General features: G+C 34.6%; 1 protein-coding gene across 29 annotated transcripts in view; it reads left to right on the forward strand.

Moving 5' to 3' along the window:
• The window catches only part of LOC100524732 (protein FAM170A), a 689,565-nt gene that overhangs the window by 278,552 nt on the left and 393,474 nt on the right, over positions 1-17,539 (forward strand). For 14 of the 29 annotated variants that reach the window (XM_085014386.1, XM_085014405.1, XM_085014377.1 and 11 more), the window contains one exon: positions 15,302-15,519. The exons of the other annotated variants lie outside the window; for them this stretch is intronic. The gene's annotated coding sequence lies outside the window, so the exon portion shown is untranslated. The remainder of the gene's footprint in view (positions 1-15,301; positions 15,520-17,539) is intronic. 29 annotated transcript variants of the gene reach the window in all.

The raw sequence follows: 17,539 nt of genomic DNA on the forward strand, positions 1-17,539 counted from the left end.
TTTGTTCTGCTTAAGTGTTATTTGCATTCTCTTTTTTTGTGAACAGTCCCCATGAGTGATTTGAAAATCTTTTGGCAATTTTCTCTCAGGTTTGGTCTCAATTTTTAAGAGATATATATATAAATAAAGGAGGTTTTCTTAGAATTTGATGTTTGCCTATTTTATTATGGTTAAATTTTAAAATATAAATGCTTTGATTTTACAGAGCTGAGTTTATGAATATTTTCATTTACTGCTTCTGTATTTTGATTCATAATTAGAAATATTTATTTTTGTCTTCCTTGGTTATAAAATAATGTCTATATTTATTCAAAGCTATTATTTTTAATTTCTTTCCTTTGAAAACAAGTGATAGTCTAAGGTATTGATCCAGTTTTACTTTTTTCCCAAATAGTTCTTCAGTGGAACTAATTTTATTTAAATGCTAATTTTTCCTCAGTAATTTGTCACTTCCCCATTTTTGATTTGTCATATTTATCAAAATTAAACTCTGTATGCATTTAGGTCAAATTCTATATTTTTCTATTTAATCCTCTCTCTCTCTCTCAATCTCTCTCTATTCCCCTCCCTTCTTTGAATTCCAGTATAGCACTGTGTTAAATATAAGGCAATATATTTTAATGTTTCATAAAATTAGACTCCTCATTAATTTTTTCCAGGTTTTATTTTTTTTTAATATTATCGTTTCCCACATGAACTTTAGAATCAGTTTGCCTAGCTTCAGGAAAACAAACAAATAACAAAACACAAAAATGTATTGGCATTTTTATTGGAATTATATTTTGTTTGGATTTTATCTTGATAAGAACCAACATATTTATGATACTACAGCTAGCATTATGTAGTTTTTATATATAGTTTTGTAATCTGTTAATTCTACTTTTGAGTACTTCATTGCTATTTTAAAACTACATCCTAAAAGTTTCTTATTAGGTTTAGTTTTAAATGTTATTATAAAATTAATTTTTCTGTTATATCTTCTAATTGACTAATGTGTTTAGGCATGAAAACTGTTGGTTATTTATTTGAAGGCTTTAATTATAACAATATCACTAATAATACCAATACTTAAAATAGATCTTTGGGACTTTATTTTACTCTCTTTCAGTTTTCAAAACACATCCTGTGAAACTTGCTACCATTAGGGAATGCTTGCTTTTTGACTGGACATTATGGCAATATTATAGCACTGTTTATAGCAGTATAATGTCACTGTACAGTGGAGAGTGTATGCATTTTGTTTTTCTTCAACACAAATTCTTCTCTTCTCTAGCCATTATAATTTCTTATCACTTTTACACAATTTGACTTTTTATGAAAATATATAACATCCTGCAGTGAAAGTAATTCATGTGTAAACTTAATTTTTGACCATTTAAATAGTTTTCCTGAATTGAGCCTTCCCAGTAGTTCTTTATTCTTTTGGACCAGGTAGATTAACTGGAATTCTTCTTTAGCAAGATTTTGACTTAACTTGGCTTCTGAGGTTGGACTTTTTGGTCACTCATTAGCCTGGTATTCAGTTTCAAGTGTTTCTGCTGTTCTTTGGAAGGGTGGTTAATATTGAAGCATTCATCCTGGATATCATCTTACTCTTCATGGTAAAGGATTCTAGACCAACAGATTTTCTCTCTCAGCACTTTGGAGATAACTGGCCTACTGTCTTCTACTTTGTATTACAACCTACAAGAAAAATGCCATCATCATTATTTTGATTCACTGTACCTAATGCCACATTTTTCCTCTAGTCATGGTTTTTCTATTTAGCACTGTCATTAAGTGATTTATTTATGATATTCCTTATTATAGTTCCCTTCATGTTTCTTATGATTAGACTATATTAAATTTCTTATATTTGAATATTTTATAATTTTTATCAAATCTATAGAAAATAACCATGATTTGTTGCTCTACCCAGTTTCTCATCATCTGATAGACATTTACACATGTATTTGGCTCTTTGAAATTTTTTGTCTGTATTTTATATGTTTTCATTTTATTATTTGTTTCACTTAAAACATTTTTTTTACAGCCACACCTGAAACATATTAAGTTGTATTCCAGGGGTCAAATCACAGCCCCCGCTGGAGCCTATGCTGTAGGACAGGCAACACTGGATCTGAACCTTATCTGTGATCTACGCCACAGCTTGTGGCAACACCAGATCCTCAGCCCACTGAGCAAGGAAGAGAGCAAACCCACATCCTCAAGGACACTATGTTGTGTTCTTAACCAGCTAAGCCACAATGGGAATTCATCATATAACCTTTATTTTTATTTTTTTAATTTTTAAAGTTTTTATTTTTTCTATTATAGTTGGTTTACAGTGTTCTGTCAATTTCTACTGCACAGCAAAATGACCCAGTCTCAAAAAATATATATATATGTATACATATATATATTCTTTTTATCACATTATCTTCCACTCTGTTCCATCACAAGTGACTAGATATAATTCCCTGTGCTAACAACAGGATCTCATTCCTTATCCACTCCAAATGCAATAGTTTGCATCTATTAACCCCAAACTTCCAGTTCATCCCACTCCCTCCCTCTCCCTCTTGGCAACCACAACTTTGTTCTTCAAGTCCATGAGTTTCTTTTCTGGGAAAATATTTATTTTTTCTGTATATTAGATTCCAGATATAAATGACAACATACGGTATTTTTCTTTCTGACTTACATCACCTAGTATGAGAGTCTCTAGTTCCATCTATGTTTCTGCAAATGGCATTATTTTGTTCTTTTTTATGGATGAGTAGTATTCCATTGTGTGTATATACCACATCTTCTTAATCTATTCATCTGTTGATGGACATTTAGGTTGTTTCCATGTCTTGGCTATTGTAAATAGTGCTGTAATGAACATATGGGTGCATGTATCTCTTTCACCGAAAGTTTTGTCTGGATTTATGTTTTATGGTGGTATTTTTAATTTACAATATCATACTAGTTCCAGGCATACATAGTGATTCAATATTTTCATAGCTTATATTCCATTTAAAATTACTACAAAATAATGGCTGTATTTCTCTGTGCTATAAAATATTTCCTTGTTACTTATATATTTTCTTCAAAATAGTTCCTTACTGCTTTCATGCCCTCCACCCTGCTTCCCTCTTACTAGTGCTAACCAATAATTTGTTCTCTATATCCATAAGACTGTTTCTATTTGTTATATATATACATTCATTTGTTTTATTTTTCAGATTCCATATATAAGTGATAACATAGAGAATTTTTTGTCTCTGTCTGACATTTCACTGAGCATATTACTCTAGGTCCATCCATGTTGTTACAAATGACAGAATTTCATGTTTATGGCTAAGTAATATTCCATTGTGAGTATATATATATATATGTGTGTGTGTGTGTGTGTGTGTGTGTGTGTGTATGCCACATCATTTTTATCCATTAATCTGTTTATAAACCCTTTGCTTCCATATCTTGGCTATTTTAAACAATAATTCTATGAACATTGGGGTGCATATATCTTTTCAAAGTACAATTTTCATTTTCTTCAAATATACTACCAGGAGTGGAATTTCTGAATCATATGGTAGTTCGGTGTTAAGTTTATTGAGGAACCTGCATACTGTTATCCATTGTGACTGCACTAATTTACATTTGTACTAACAGTATACAAGGTTCCACTTGTCTCTACATCCTTTCCAGTACTTTGTTACTTGTACTCTTTCTGAGATAGCCATTCAGTCAAATGTGACGTGATACTTCACTGAGGTTTTGTTTTGCATTTCTCTGATGTCTGGAGTGTTAATAATATTTTACAACGTTCTCAGGCCATTTGTATTTCTTGTTTGGGAAAAAAAATCATTCAGGCCTTCTATTTGTTATCTGTGCTTTTATTTATTTTGCTGTAGGGGTCAAGTCCAAAAAAATGTTGATAAGATTTATGTCAAAAGGTGTTATTCCTATGTTCTCTTCTAGGAGCTTTATAATTTCAAGTCTTACCTTTAGGTCTTTAATCCTTTTGGAGTTTATTTTTGTATATGATGTAAAGTAATTTTCTACATGCAGCTGACTTATTTTTAAGTACCACTTATTGAACAGACTTTCTTTTCACCATTGTGCATTATTGCCTCCGTCAACACATATTAATTGACAATAGGTGTTTAGGTTTATTTCTGGGCTACCTATTCTATTCCATTGGAGTTTGTGTCTGGTTTGTGCCAATTCCATGCCATACTCTTTACTATAGCTTTGTAGTACAATCTGAAGCCAGGAAACATAGTACCTCCAGCTTTATTTTTTCCCACTTTTTTTCAGAAATGTTAAGTCTTCAGTAGTTCCATATAAATTTTAGGATTATTTGTTTCTAGTTCTAAGAAAATGTTATGGCTATTTTGATAGGAATTGCATTAACTCTATAGATTGCCTTGAGTAGTATGGTAAGTTTAACAATATTAATTCTTCCAACCCAAGAATATGGTATATATTTCCATTTCTTTGTATCACTCTTTTAAAAAAAAATATTGTGGCATAGTTAATATACAATGTTGTATTAGTTTCAGGTGCACAGAAAAGTGAATACATATATCCATTTTTATCAGATTCTTTTCCCATCTAGATTATTATAGAATGTTGTGTAAAGTGTCCTGTGCTCTACAGTAAGTTCTTCTTAGTTTTCTGTTTTATATATAGTGATGTGTGTATATTAATCTCAAACTCCTAATTTATCCCTCCCCCAGAAGTTCCCCTTTGGTAACTATAAGTTTGATTTTGAAATCTGTAACTCCATTTCTATTTTATAAATAAGATCATTTGTGTTATTTTATTAGATTCCGCATATAAGTAATATCATGATATTTGTGTTTGCTGGGCTTTCTTCACTTAGTATGATAATATCTAGGTCAATCCCTATTGCTGCAAATGGCATTATTTCATAATTTTTGTGGCTATTAAGCCATTGTATATATGTGCCATACCTTTACCCACTCCTCTGTTTATGGACATTTAGGTTGCTTCCATATCTTAGCTATTGTAAATAGTGCTGTCATGAATATTGTGGTGCATGAATCTTTTCAAATTATGATTTTCTCAAGGTATATGACCAGGGGTGGGATTTCAGAATCATATGATAGCTTGATATGTGATTTTTAAAGGAATTTCCATACTATTCTCCCTAGTGGTTGCACAAGTTTACACTTTCACAAACAGTGTAGGAGGGTTCCCTTTTTTCCACAGCCTCTCTAGCATTTATTGTTTGAGAAATTTTTTATGATGGCCATTCTGATTGGTGTGAGGTGATAACATTGCAGTTTTGATGTGTATCTCTCTAATAATTGATTCTCAGCATCTTTTCCTATGCTTTTCAGCAATCTGTATTTCTTTGGAGAAGTATCTGTTCATATCTTCTGCCAATTTTTGGATTAGGTTCTTTGTTCTTTTAATATAGAGTTTAATGTTTGTATATTTTAGAGAATAATCCGTTGTTGGTTATTTTGTTTACAATGATTCTCTCCCATTCTTTTTGCTGTATTTTCATGTTGTTTTTAAGGTTTCCTTTGTTGTGCAAAGAGTTTTAAGTTCAATTAAGTTCCATTTGTTTATTTTTGCTTTTTCTTCATTACTTTAGAAGGTGTATCAAAAATATATTGCTGCAATTTTTGTCAAAGTGTGTCCTGCCTATGTTTTTCTTTAAAAGTTTATACTGTCAAGTCTTAGGCTTAGGACTTAATCTGTTTTAAAGTTATTTTTTCGGGTGTTATAGAATGTTCTAATTTCATTAGTTTACATGTAGCTTTCCAGTTTTCCCAGCACCATACTCTTTTGATGACTGTAGCTTTGTAGTATAGTCTGGAGTAAGGAAGCCTGATTCCTCCAGCTCCATTTTTCTTTCTTAAGATTGCTTTAGCTAATTGGGTCTTTTGTGTTTCTATTCAAATTTAAAATGTTATATTCTAACCCTGTGAAAAATACCATTGGTAATTTGATATGAATTGCCTTTACTCTGATTGCCTTGGGTAGTATGATCTTTTAAATGATATTTATTCTTCCAGTTCAAGTGCATAGTACATCTTTCCATTTCATTGTACCATTTTCAAATTCCTTCATGAATTTTTCATCATTTTTCAGGGTATAGTTACAGGTCTTTCCCCTCCTTGGTTAAGTTTTTACCTAGATATTTTATTCTTTTTTGTACAATTTTAAATGGAATTACTTTCTTTCTTTCTCTTTCAGGTAGTTTGTAATTACTGTGTAGAAAAACAACAGATTTCTATATACTTACCTTGGATCCTGAAACTTTACTGAAGTAGTTGATTAGTTCTATTAGTTTCTTAGGGAAGACTAGTGTTTTCTATATGCATTATCTTATCATCTGCAAATAGTGACAGTTTTACTTCTTCCCTTCTAATTAGGATACTTTTTCATACATTTTTCTTGTATGATTGCTGTATCACAAACGTCCAATATGATATTAATTAGAAGTGGTAAAGGTAAGCACACTTGGTTGTTATTTATTTTAGAGTAAATGCTTTCTGCACTTCACCACTGAGGGGAATGTTCAGTATGGGTTTGCTATAAGTGACCTATATTATGTTGATACATGTTTCCTCTTCCAAACTCTCTCTGATGAGAGTTTTTAATCATGAATGGATGACGAAGTTTGCCTACTGTGATTTTTATCTTTCCTTTTGTTAGTGTGGGGTATCATATGGATTGATTTGACAATCTTCAACATCCTTGCATCCTTTGAATAAATCCCACTTGGTCATGTTGTATGATCCTTTTCCATATATTGTTGAATATAATTTCCTAATATTTTAATGAGGAATTTGCATCTGTATTCATCATATATATTTGCCCATAATTTTCTCTTCGAGTAATGTCTTTGTTTAGTTTTGGTATCAGTGTGATATTGACCTTGTTAAATGAATTTGGGAATGTTCGGTCCCTTTCAATTTTTTAATAATAGTTTGAGAAGGATAAGTATTAACTCTTCTTTATATGTTTGACAGAATCCCCTTGTAAATCTGTTTGTCCCTGGATTTCTGTTTTCTGGGATTTTTTTTTTTAATTACAAATTCAAGTTTACCTGTAGTGATTGTTGTGTTCAGATTATCTGTTTCTTCCTGGTTCAGTCTTGGCAGATTATATGTTTCTAGAGTTTGTTCTTTTCTTCTGTATTTTTCAATTTGGTGGCATGTAACTTTTCATAGTATTGTTTTATGATTTTTTTAATCTCTGTATTATTGTTATTTCTTCTCTTTAATTTCTTATTTTTTGTGTCCTTTTTCTCTTCTTTTGCCTGGCCAAAGTTTGTTAATTTCATTTATCTTTTTTGAAAAACAAGATCTTGGCTTCATTGATCTTTTCTTGTTTTCTTTGTGACAATTTTATTTCCTCTCTGACTTTATTAATTATTTTCCTTTGCTGCCTTTTTTTTCTTTTTTAAAAAAATTCCTTTAGATGGTATGTTAGGCTGAGTATTTAAGATTTTTATTCTTTCTTATGGAAGGCCTGTTTTACTATAAACTTTCCTCTTAGAACTATTTTGCTGCATCCCATAGATTTTGGAATGCTGTGGTTTTATTTTCATTTGTCCTGGGGTATTTTTTTATTTCTTCTTTGATATCTTTATTGAACCATTGGTTTTTTTAGTAGCATATTATTTAGTCTCCATGTTTTTGTGCTTTTCCTATTTTTTTACCTAGAAATGATTTCTAGTTTCATACAGTCAGACAAAAATGTTTTATATAAAATCTATCTTTTTTACATGTTTTAACTTGTTTTATGGCTTAGCATGTGATCTGTCCTGGAGAATGTTCCACGTGCAATTAAAATTAATTTTTATTGTACTAGTTTTGAAAGGGATTTCCTATTGATATCTATTAAGTCCAACTCTTTCTGTTGTGTCATTTAAGACCACTGTTCCCTTTTGATTTTCTGTCTAGATGATCTGTCCATTGGTATAAGTGAGGCATTAAAGTCTCCTACTGTTGTTGTAGTATAGTTAGTTTGTCACTTCATGTCTGTTAGTATTTGCTTTATCTATATATGTACTACTTTATTGGGTGTAAATATGATTACAAAGATAATAACCTCCTCGTGTATCAATTTAGTCAATCTGTGTGTCTTCAGCGCTAAAGTGAGTCTCTTTTACATAGAATATAGATGGGTCTTATTTTTTAGCCCAGTCAGCCACCCTATGTTTTATTATTTAATTCCTTGAATTTAAAGTAATTATTTACAGTATACACTTATTGCCATATTACTTGTTTTCTTTTTTTTGTAGTTCTCTCTTCTTTTTTTTTTCCCCCTTGTGGTTAGATGATTTTCTTTAGTTATATGCTTATTTTCCTTTCTAGCTTTTGTGAGTCTATTATAGGTTTTCAGTTTTTGGTTTTGATGTGATTCCTATAGGTAGACCTATAAGTACATCTACTTGTTGTAAGTTTAAACACATTCCACAATATCTATATTTTTAACTGTCTACCCTCACATTTATATTTTTGATGTTATACTTTACACTTTAAGATTTAATCCTTTATTTTTATTGTAGGTATAGTTGACTTCATAATTTTCATCTTTTAATCTTCATGCTGGCTTATTTAAGTGGTGATCCTCAGCCTTTCCTCAGCTTGTACTATATATTTGCCTTTACTATTGGGATTTTTTTTCTTTCCTGTAGAGTCTTACATCTTGTTATAGTTTTTCTTTCCCAATTAGACTCTTTAATATTTCTTTTAGAGTAGGTTTAACATTGAAGAACTCTATTAGTTTTTTTCTGATCTGAGAATTTTATTATTTCTCTTTAAATTCTAAATGAAAATCTTGCTGAATAGAGTATCCTAGGTTACAGGTTTTTCCCTGTCGGCCCTATATATCATGCCACTCCATTATGGTTTGCAAAGTTTCTACAGAAAAATCTGCAGATAGTTTTGTGGGCATTACTTTATACATGATTCTTTGTTTTTTTTTTCTTTTTGTTTTTAGAATTTTCTCTCATCTTTAACTTTGTCATTTTAATTACAATGTGTCTTGGTGTGAATTTGTTTAGGTTCATCTTACTTGGGACCCTCTCTGCTTCCTCTTAGCTAAAAGTCTATTTCCTTCTTAAGGTTTAGGGAGTATTAGCCATAAATTTCATCAAATAGATCTTCAACCCCCTTTTCTCCCTCTGCTTCTGGGAGTCCCATAATGCAAATGTTCTTACACCTAATGTTGATCCAGAGGCCTCTTAAATTGTTCTTGGTTTAGTTGTTTATTTATGTATTTATTTATTTATTTATGTTCTGATTGCTTTTATTCTATATTCCTGATTACTTAAGCATTCTTTTCTACCACTTGGTCTGCTATTAATTCCTCATTATACGTTTTGCATTTCAATTACTGTATTCTTCAGTTCTGACTGGTCCTTTATATGTTCTACTTCTTTTTAAAATTCTCACTATGTCCATCTATTATTTTCCTTAATTCAGTTAACTTATTACTAATGTTTTTAATTCTTTATCTGCAAATTGTTTATTTGTCTTATTATTTGCTTTTTTCCAAGTGTTTTTTCCCTCTTGCTCTCTCTCTTTTTTTTTTTTTTTTTTTCAGTTAAAGTCATTTCCTTCTTATTTTGGTTAACTTACTGTGTCTCTATGAAATTAACTGACAGTTACCAATTGTAGTATTGATGGATTTTCTTTTTCTGGGAACATACTTACGTATACAGTCTGTGTGTGCCCAGTGCGTTTTGTGGGAGAGTTGGTTTTGATGTGAACATATGCCATGTCCTCCTCAAGGTGTGCTGGCAGCTATCACCTTGGTAGTTTGTGGGACTAGAGATAGAGGATCTAGGACCTGAGCCATGTGTGGACTGGGGCTTCCTCTCTGCTCAGTGGCTGTCACTGCTGTATTGGTTTTGAGGGCAGATCTTAAGTTGTTGGGGTAGAATCTCAGAGGCTTAGTTCCAAGCTCGTTTTGTTTCTTTTATGTGTGTGGTCTCCTTCTTCCCTACACTGGCAGCATCAGCCCAGAGGGGAGCAGTGCTAGAGCAAGAGGGCTATTGTGAGGATTATCAGGGTGCAAGCTGTGGCAGTCTGACAGATTAGGAGGTTCAGACTTCTTCTGCTATGCTACCTCAGTAAATGCAAGTAATGGCTGCCCACTTCCTGCTTAGAAGTTACTGAGTATCTGAGGCTCTTTTGTCCCTCACAATGGGGCTCTCCCTTTGATCTCTGCTGCTCTTGTTCTAGTATGGAGCTGTGCTACAGGGCAAATGGGACTTGTGTGGGTTCTTAGTGTGTTGGGGGCTTGGGCTGTGATGGTCCAGCCACGGAGAGAAATGGAGCCACTTCTAATGTGCTCCCTGTATAAGTGCTAATTTTGGCTGCTCCTACCCTGCTCAGATGCTAGTTAGGGTCTGAGCTTCCTCTGCCTCACAGCCACGCTCCCAAGCAGGGTTGGAGTGTTTGTTCTGTTTAAGGTAGGGTGTGATCCGAGATAGTTCTATTAAACTAACCAGGCCCTCATGCAGTTTTCAGTCCACTCCCTGTGCCCAGCTTTGAGAGCAGGCAAATGTACATATTCTTGGAGCAGAGTCCAGGCTTTTGACAGCCCTCCCATTAGTCCTGCTAGCCCTCCAACCAGCCCAGGGGGATCATCTACCCTATGTTTATCCCCAGGGCAGGAGCACCCAAACTGTAGCTTGAACTTCTCACTCTTTACCCTGAGTTCTTTTCCCAGGGGCACAGGTTCTGTCATGATTGCTTCTATCCCCTTCATATTTGATCCCATGTATATCTTTCTTACAACTCTGTTGGAACAAGGCTATTTTCAACAGTCTCCAGTTAGTTTTCAGTGAAAATTGTTTCACATGTATGTGTATTCTTCATGTGCTCATGGGGAGAGGTGATTTCCATGTCTCCCTGCACATTATCTTGAGGATTTCTCTGGGCTTTCATTTTAGTTTGTATTTATTGCTATGTCTTCAACTGCATTAACCATTTCTTCTGCTATGTCTAAACTGCTGTCAGTTTCATCCATTGTATTTTTTTAGGTTTTATTTTAGAAGTGGGATTTTTGTATTTCTTTAAACATTTTCTGTCTCTATTTAAAACATACAATATTTTGTTTAGTTTCTTGAATATATGGAATATTGTCATTATGACTATTTTAATTTCCTTGTCTACTGATCCTACTATTTGTGTGGTATCACTTCTGTATCTACATCAGTTAACATGGGATATTTTATTCCTTTCCTGAATTCCAGTTGATTTATGTTTGAATGTCAGCCATTGTCAGTTTTTCCATATTAGATTTTGAGTTTTTAAAATTATTGTTACACATAATATAGAGCTTTTTTCCTAGGTCATGATCAAGTTACCTGTATATATTTTGATTTTGTGGTCTGATCTTTAAACTTTGCTATGTGGAATGAAAGCTACATTCGTACTAGGCTTCTTGGTTTTAATTACCTTCTTCCCCTTATTTATAGTAGACAAATATTAGCATTTGAATCAATGACCACTGATGCATGAGTTTTCCACCAGGACTATTAAGTACAGGCCTATTTTTACAGCCAGGTGTGAACTACAGAAGGAGTTACTGCTTGTCCTTTCAGGGCTTTTTTTTTTTTTTTTTTTTTTTTCCCCTAGTCTCAATTAATTTCGTTAAAGGCATTTTCTTATTAGGACTCAACTGAAAATTTGAATGGGACCCTCTTCAGATCTCTGGTCTCCACCCTGTGTGCAGCTTTCTTTTTTGTTATCGTACCTTACAAACTCTAGTTTGATTGGAATCCTTGAACTTTCACCTCTTTCCTCAACTCAGGGATTCTGGAAAGTTCTTCTTGGGTTTTAGACTAGAATCTTTCTCTAGGAAGTAGACTGGAGCAGTTTCAGCCTTCCCTTATTAGTTTTCTGTCTCTCAAGGATTAATGGTTTTCACTACCCTATGCCTTGATTTCTGTTGTTTGATGTATTTTACCCAGTGTTTTGGTTATTTTAGGCCAGTGAGTAATACGGTCCTTATTAGTAATATTTTTACTTTAAATGATTTCTTCATCAAAGTAAATTATAGTAATTCAACTATTTTATATAAAACCATGAGAACAATCTTACAAGTTTCATACAGAATAACAATTGTTTTCAATCCTCTTATGTTTTTTGGGACTTAGAGCCATATGTCTAAATAATATGCTATTTCACCTCTTCATTTATTTTTAGATAAATAAATTTATAATTATTTTCTTATTATGAAATATGGGGATGTATTCTCTTACCACTTCCTCACATTTACATAAAAACTTTTTTTTTTTTTATTTTCCCACTGTACAGCAAGGGGGTCAGGTTATCCTTACATGTATACATTGCAATTACAGTTTTTCCCCCACCCTTTCTTCTGTTGCAACATGAGTATCTAGACATAGTTCTCAATGCTATTCAGCGGGATCTCCTTGTAAATCTATTCTAGGTTGCATAAAAACTTTTCTATGTACATATATGTACACAAATCTGATTTCTCATTTTATTTTTGCAAACATACATCTTCTAATCTTTTGAAGACCTTCATTGACTAAAGCAGGATTTTTTGTTTACTTTATAATGGCTCTATAATGTTTCTTCCCTAAAAGACATGTAATTATTGTAACTATATTTCTTCTGTTTACAGCTATTTTTTCTGGAGGGTTTTTTTTTTTTTTGGTCATTTTTTTAGTTAGGTAAGTCTTGTCTAGTTATTCAACAGTACTATAAAACCTCTTTCAGTTACACTTTTTACTTATTCAAATTCATTATATAATCTATCTTTTTTTTTTCTTTGAACACTCCAGCTACAGTACTCCATCTTTGTGAAACAATTTACAATAATTATGCTAGATCTACACAAATAAACCCATGGGTTGTACTTTCAGTGTTCTTATTTGAAGCTCTTCTTGATGGATCCCAGATCTTTTTTTTTTTTTTTTCAATGGAGTGAAAGCTCCAGGAATTTTCTAATAAATAGTCTATTGTGAGGGTTTGAATATCTGAAAATGCTTTTATTATTTACACTTCACTTATAGTTTCTCCTGTGCAGTGTTTTAGATTAAGTCAGAAAAAAAGTTGATTGGAACCTCTATTACCATAGACAGGATTTTTCTGGTGGACCTCACTGTGAGATAAATGAGAGAACCAGCCAATTCAAATTTAATATCTGTAGGGATTTTCTTTGGGGCCATTTAAATTCTCCAGAGGAAAAAAAAAGTCTTCAAATCTATAACTTTGGAAAATGTCTGTTTATCAGAGTATTCTTTAAACTAAATTGTTGGACGAGAACTAACAATTACATATGGAGTATTTCAATTAATTTCCCTATTTTAATAATGTATATTTTCCTCCCCATTAATACTATTTTTGGTTTCCCTGATTTGAAAGCCAGATAGGATTTTCCCCAGCAGTGGTTCTTGGACTTTAACAAGCATCACAAACACCCAGAAGGTTTGTTAAACAGTTTGTATGAACACATCTCCTGGGTTTTGCGATTCAGTGGTGATGGTGATTCAAATTTGCACTTCTAACAAATGGCCTGGTAATGTTGATAATGCTGGTCCTAGGCCCCTACTATGAAAATGACTGTCCTACATGAAGCTTGTATAAGTTACATATTCTTTAATTCCAATATGTAAAATTTCTATCTTGTGTATATGGTTCTCAGCATGATTTACTTAAATACAGCTGTAAAACTGACCAGTCACGTCTAATTTTTGTTTGGGTAGTTTTTAGGCTTCTGAAAAGAAAATTGACCAATTGCCTTTTACAGTACCCAAGTTAGAAGTGTTATAGGCTTCAAGTCCCCTTTAAGGAAATTAAACCCAAAAGTCTCCAGCCAAGTCTCATTGTAATGCCCCTTCCCCCACCTTAACCAGCTTGGGCTGCTCACTCCCTGCTAGAGAGGGAATGTCACCCATTCCTCACCCTGCCACTCTATAACCTGTTCCCTGTGCAAATAAGGCATCCTGCCCAAGGCTAATCAGAAGATCAAATTGGGTCTCCGCTCAGGTCACATTATGGGGTATAAAGACTATTGCAGAGTGATTCAGGCCCTCTTTTTAACCTTCCTGCACATAAGTCCTTTATCCCTCTCTGAAAATGCACTTTCGTTTTAATAAAATTGTAAAATGTCCAACATTCCAATCCTTTGCTAGGCTAGACAGGGACCAAGGAAACTGTGGCGGTATCATATTTCTGGTGCTCATGACTCAGATGGACGTGACTCAGATCAAGGTAGGTCTCCCCATCCCTAGAGCGATCTGCTTTCTATTTTCCACATGTGTGACACTGTGATGGTGGGGGGACGGGGTGCATGAAGGTGAGGTCCTGAAATTTTTTCTGCTCACTGCCAGCTGCTACCTCATCTGCCTCACTCGCTGAGCCAGTCAAGGTAAATGTGTAGGGACAAGTGGCTGGGCATTGAGCATTAGGGGAGCATTGGCATCTGCTCCAGGGTACCACCCTGCCTGTGCTGCTGAAGGACTCCCCAGCCCACCCAGCTCCCCAGCTGCCTTGGCCAGGATGGCAGTAGAATATGTTCTGGCACAAGGGCTTGGGGCAGGTAGTCCAAGACCATAGATGGTGCTGCCCACTGCTGGGACTGCTCTCACAGGGGTACGAATGTCTGTGCATGAACCTATCTTGCATTCGAGCCCGGAAGAGGATGTACTGCACAAAGAATGCAAAATCTCTTGTGCTGTAGAAGTGTTGGAGTGTTTTGGGGGTGTCCTGAGATGTCTAGAAATCGAAACAAGTCCAGTGCCATTTTTCCCTCTGGCTCATGGATCATTCCTTTCTCTCTGAGCATGTGCTCACCTCTGCTTTCCTCCCCCACAGACCATCTCCAGGTAGACCATTCCCTCCCCCCTTGCCCACTCCTTCCAGCAGTGAAAGCTCAGCAGGAGCTCCACTGCTGTCCTGGCAACTTAAAACCAACCTTGCCTGTCTGTAACTGAAGTTTGCAGTAGCTTGCTTTCCTTCTTTTCCTTTCTTTTTCTCCTTCTTTCCCCCTACTCCTCTGTCTGTGAATTGATGACTAGCTATGGAAGTAACTGATGAATTCTGGTCAGGGCTACACCCTGATATATTCCAAAGGCCCTAATAGCTTGTCGCCTTAGTAACTGTTGCTTTTCCCCCCAGCCTTCTCTTTCTGTTACTGTCACTTTGCCTTAAACTTGCTGCTTCTGGGCCATTTTATTTATTTATTTATTATTTTTTTGTCTGCCAACTTTTATATCTTTATTTTCTATCATTCATGGTACTTTTTGGTAAAGTGTGATTGATGGTTGATTTGTAGTGTTTCTTCGGTTTATGTTTTATAGCAAAGTGTCCCAGTCACACACAGTTTTCCCTGTGCTGTATGGTGGGACCCTGTTGCCTGTCTGTTCCAAGAATAAGGATGTGCATCCTCAAGCCCCAGACTGCAATCCATCCCACCTCCTAGGAGCCACAGTTTGCTCTCCTTGGACATGATCTGTTTCTGTTTTGTGGATGGGATCATGTCTGCCATGTTTTGGATTCCACAGATAAGTGATATATGGTATTTGTCTCGTTTTTTCTGACTTCACTTAGCATGAGGATTTCTGGTTCCATCCATGTTACTACAAATGACATTAGTTATGTTTTTATGGCTGGGTGATATTCCATTGTACGTATATACTACATTTTCTTAATCCATTTGTCTGTCAATGGACGTTTAGGTTGTTTCCATATCTTTGCTATTGTGATGAATATAAGGGTGCATGTGTCTTCTAAGTGAAAGTTTTGTCTAGATGTATGCACAGGAATGGGATTGCTGGATCATATGGTAGTCCTATATTTAGTTATCTGCGGTATATCCACACTGTTTTCCATAGTGGTGGTGCCAATTTACATTCTTACCAACAGTAAAGAAGTGTTCCCTTTTCTTCACACCATCTCTAGCATTTATTGTTTTTTGACTCATTGATGATAGCCATTCTGACTGGTGTGAAGTGATACCTCATATAGTTTTGTTTGTATTTCTCTAACAATTAGTGATGTTAAATATTTTTTTCATGTGCCTGTTGGCCATCTGTATGTCTTCTTTGGAAAATTGTCTGTTTAGGTCTTCTGCCCATTTTCTGATTGGATTGTTTTTGTTGTTGAGTTGTATGACTTGTTTTTATCCTGGGCTATTTCAAAGAAACCCCACTGCTTTTCCTTTCTGTCTATAGAAACTATATCTAAACAAAACCTCAGTCCCCTCTGGGCATCCCAGGGTAATTTCTCCCCTCTGCTATAGCACAAGCCGTGATCCCTCTATCAAGGGAAAGGAAATAGGTCAGGGTTGTTTATCACCATTAAGGTCTCTCACAGTGAGATGACATCACCTAGGCTAAACAACCTAGACTAAGATAAAGTATACTGACCCATCTTAAGTGTGGCATGGAGAACTCAGACCAGGTAAAACCTTCCATTGGGGGGACCCACCACACCAACTGATTAGGGGGCACCATCCACTGGTCTTAGTTTCTGTGAGGCAGCTAGAAGTGATCACAGACATACAGCTGTGACCTGAGGATGGTCATCTCTCAAGCCTTCCAGAAGGGTCCCCAAATCCTTTTGTCACCCTGCAAAAGTCTCATCTGTGGAGCCAGGGAGGCCTGTCCTCACAGGGGTTTCCTGGGGTGCATGTGAACACTCTGATACCAGGCCTTTCTCTGACTAGGGACTCCAGCTCCCAGAGACTATTTGTTAGCTTCCTTAATCCAACATCTTCTCCTACCATGACTGTCATTTTAGATGGGAAACAACCAGGCAGCCCTGCTGAAGATGCTTCCAAAATAACTGGGATCTCTCCTCTCCCTAGGTTCTCAATAAACTCTATTTTCACTCCACCTTGACTTTAAATATACTTCTCTCAAAGGAAATTAAGCACTTGCACAAATTCTTGAAATACATAGAATAACTGGCAAGAACTAATCCTAGGTTCATGTGAACTAAAAATACTCAATATTAAATTAATATCTGGTTTTAAAGTTAAAGTTAGCTTGTTGATATCATTAGTATAAACATGTTTTTAGAGACATCAACATTAGGTATAACACCTTTATTCTACCTAAGGTTTAATATAAATTAAATAAGATCTTGTTATATCTGTTATAAAATAGCCAACAAGAAAAATAACTTGGTATAAATAAGAGCTTTTGGGTAAGCTTTTAGGAATAATGGTTCTAGAAACATCTAAGAATGATCTCTCCAGATATTTGGTAATGTTAAAATTTAGAGTTGTACTGAATTAAGTCAAATAATGGAACTTACTGAATAGCTGGGTCATCTCCAAATAAAATGAGATACTGAAACATTAACTAATGAACATTGTTTCATTTTACAGAGAAACTTATGGTATGTTTGGTGACACACTGAGACATTTAAGAATAAAAAGTAAGCTGGTAAAAAATTTGGATTTGGTCTACCTGTTAAAACAAGGTTTTCTTAGAAGGCTGCCTTCAGTAATAAATTGTGAATTTATTTGCCTTTAAGTGACTCCTACTTTTAAGATCTTTTGTTACCATGGTTGAGTAAATAAGTATTATTTC

Source organism: Sus scrofa, chromosome 2, assembly GCF_054392235.1.
Source record: "Sus scrofa isolate SSC_HxYL_T2T_F1_AM1 chromosome 2, Sscrofa_HxYL_maternal_Yorkshire_Landrace_v2.0, whole genome shotgun sequence".
NCBI lineage: Eukaryota > Metazoa > Chordata > Mammalia > Artiodactyla > Suidae > Sus > Sus scrofa.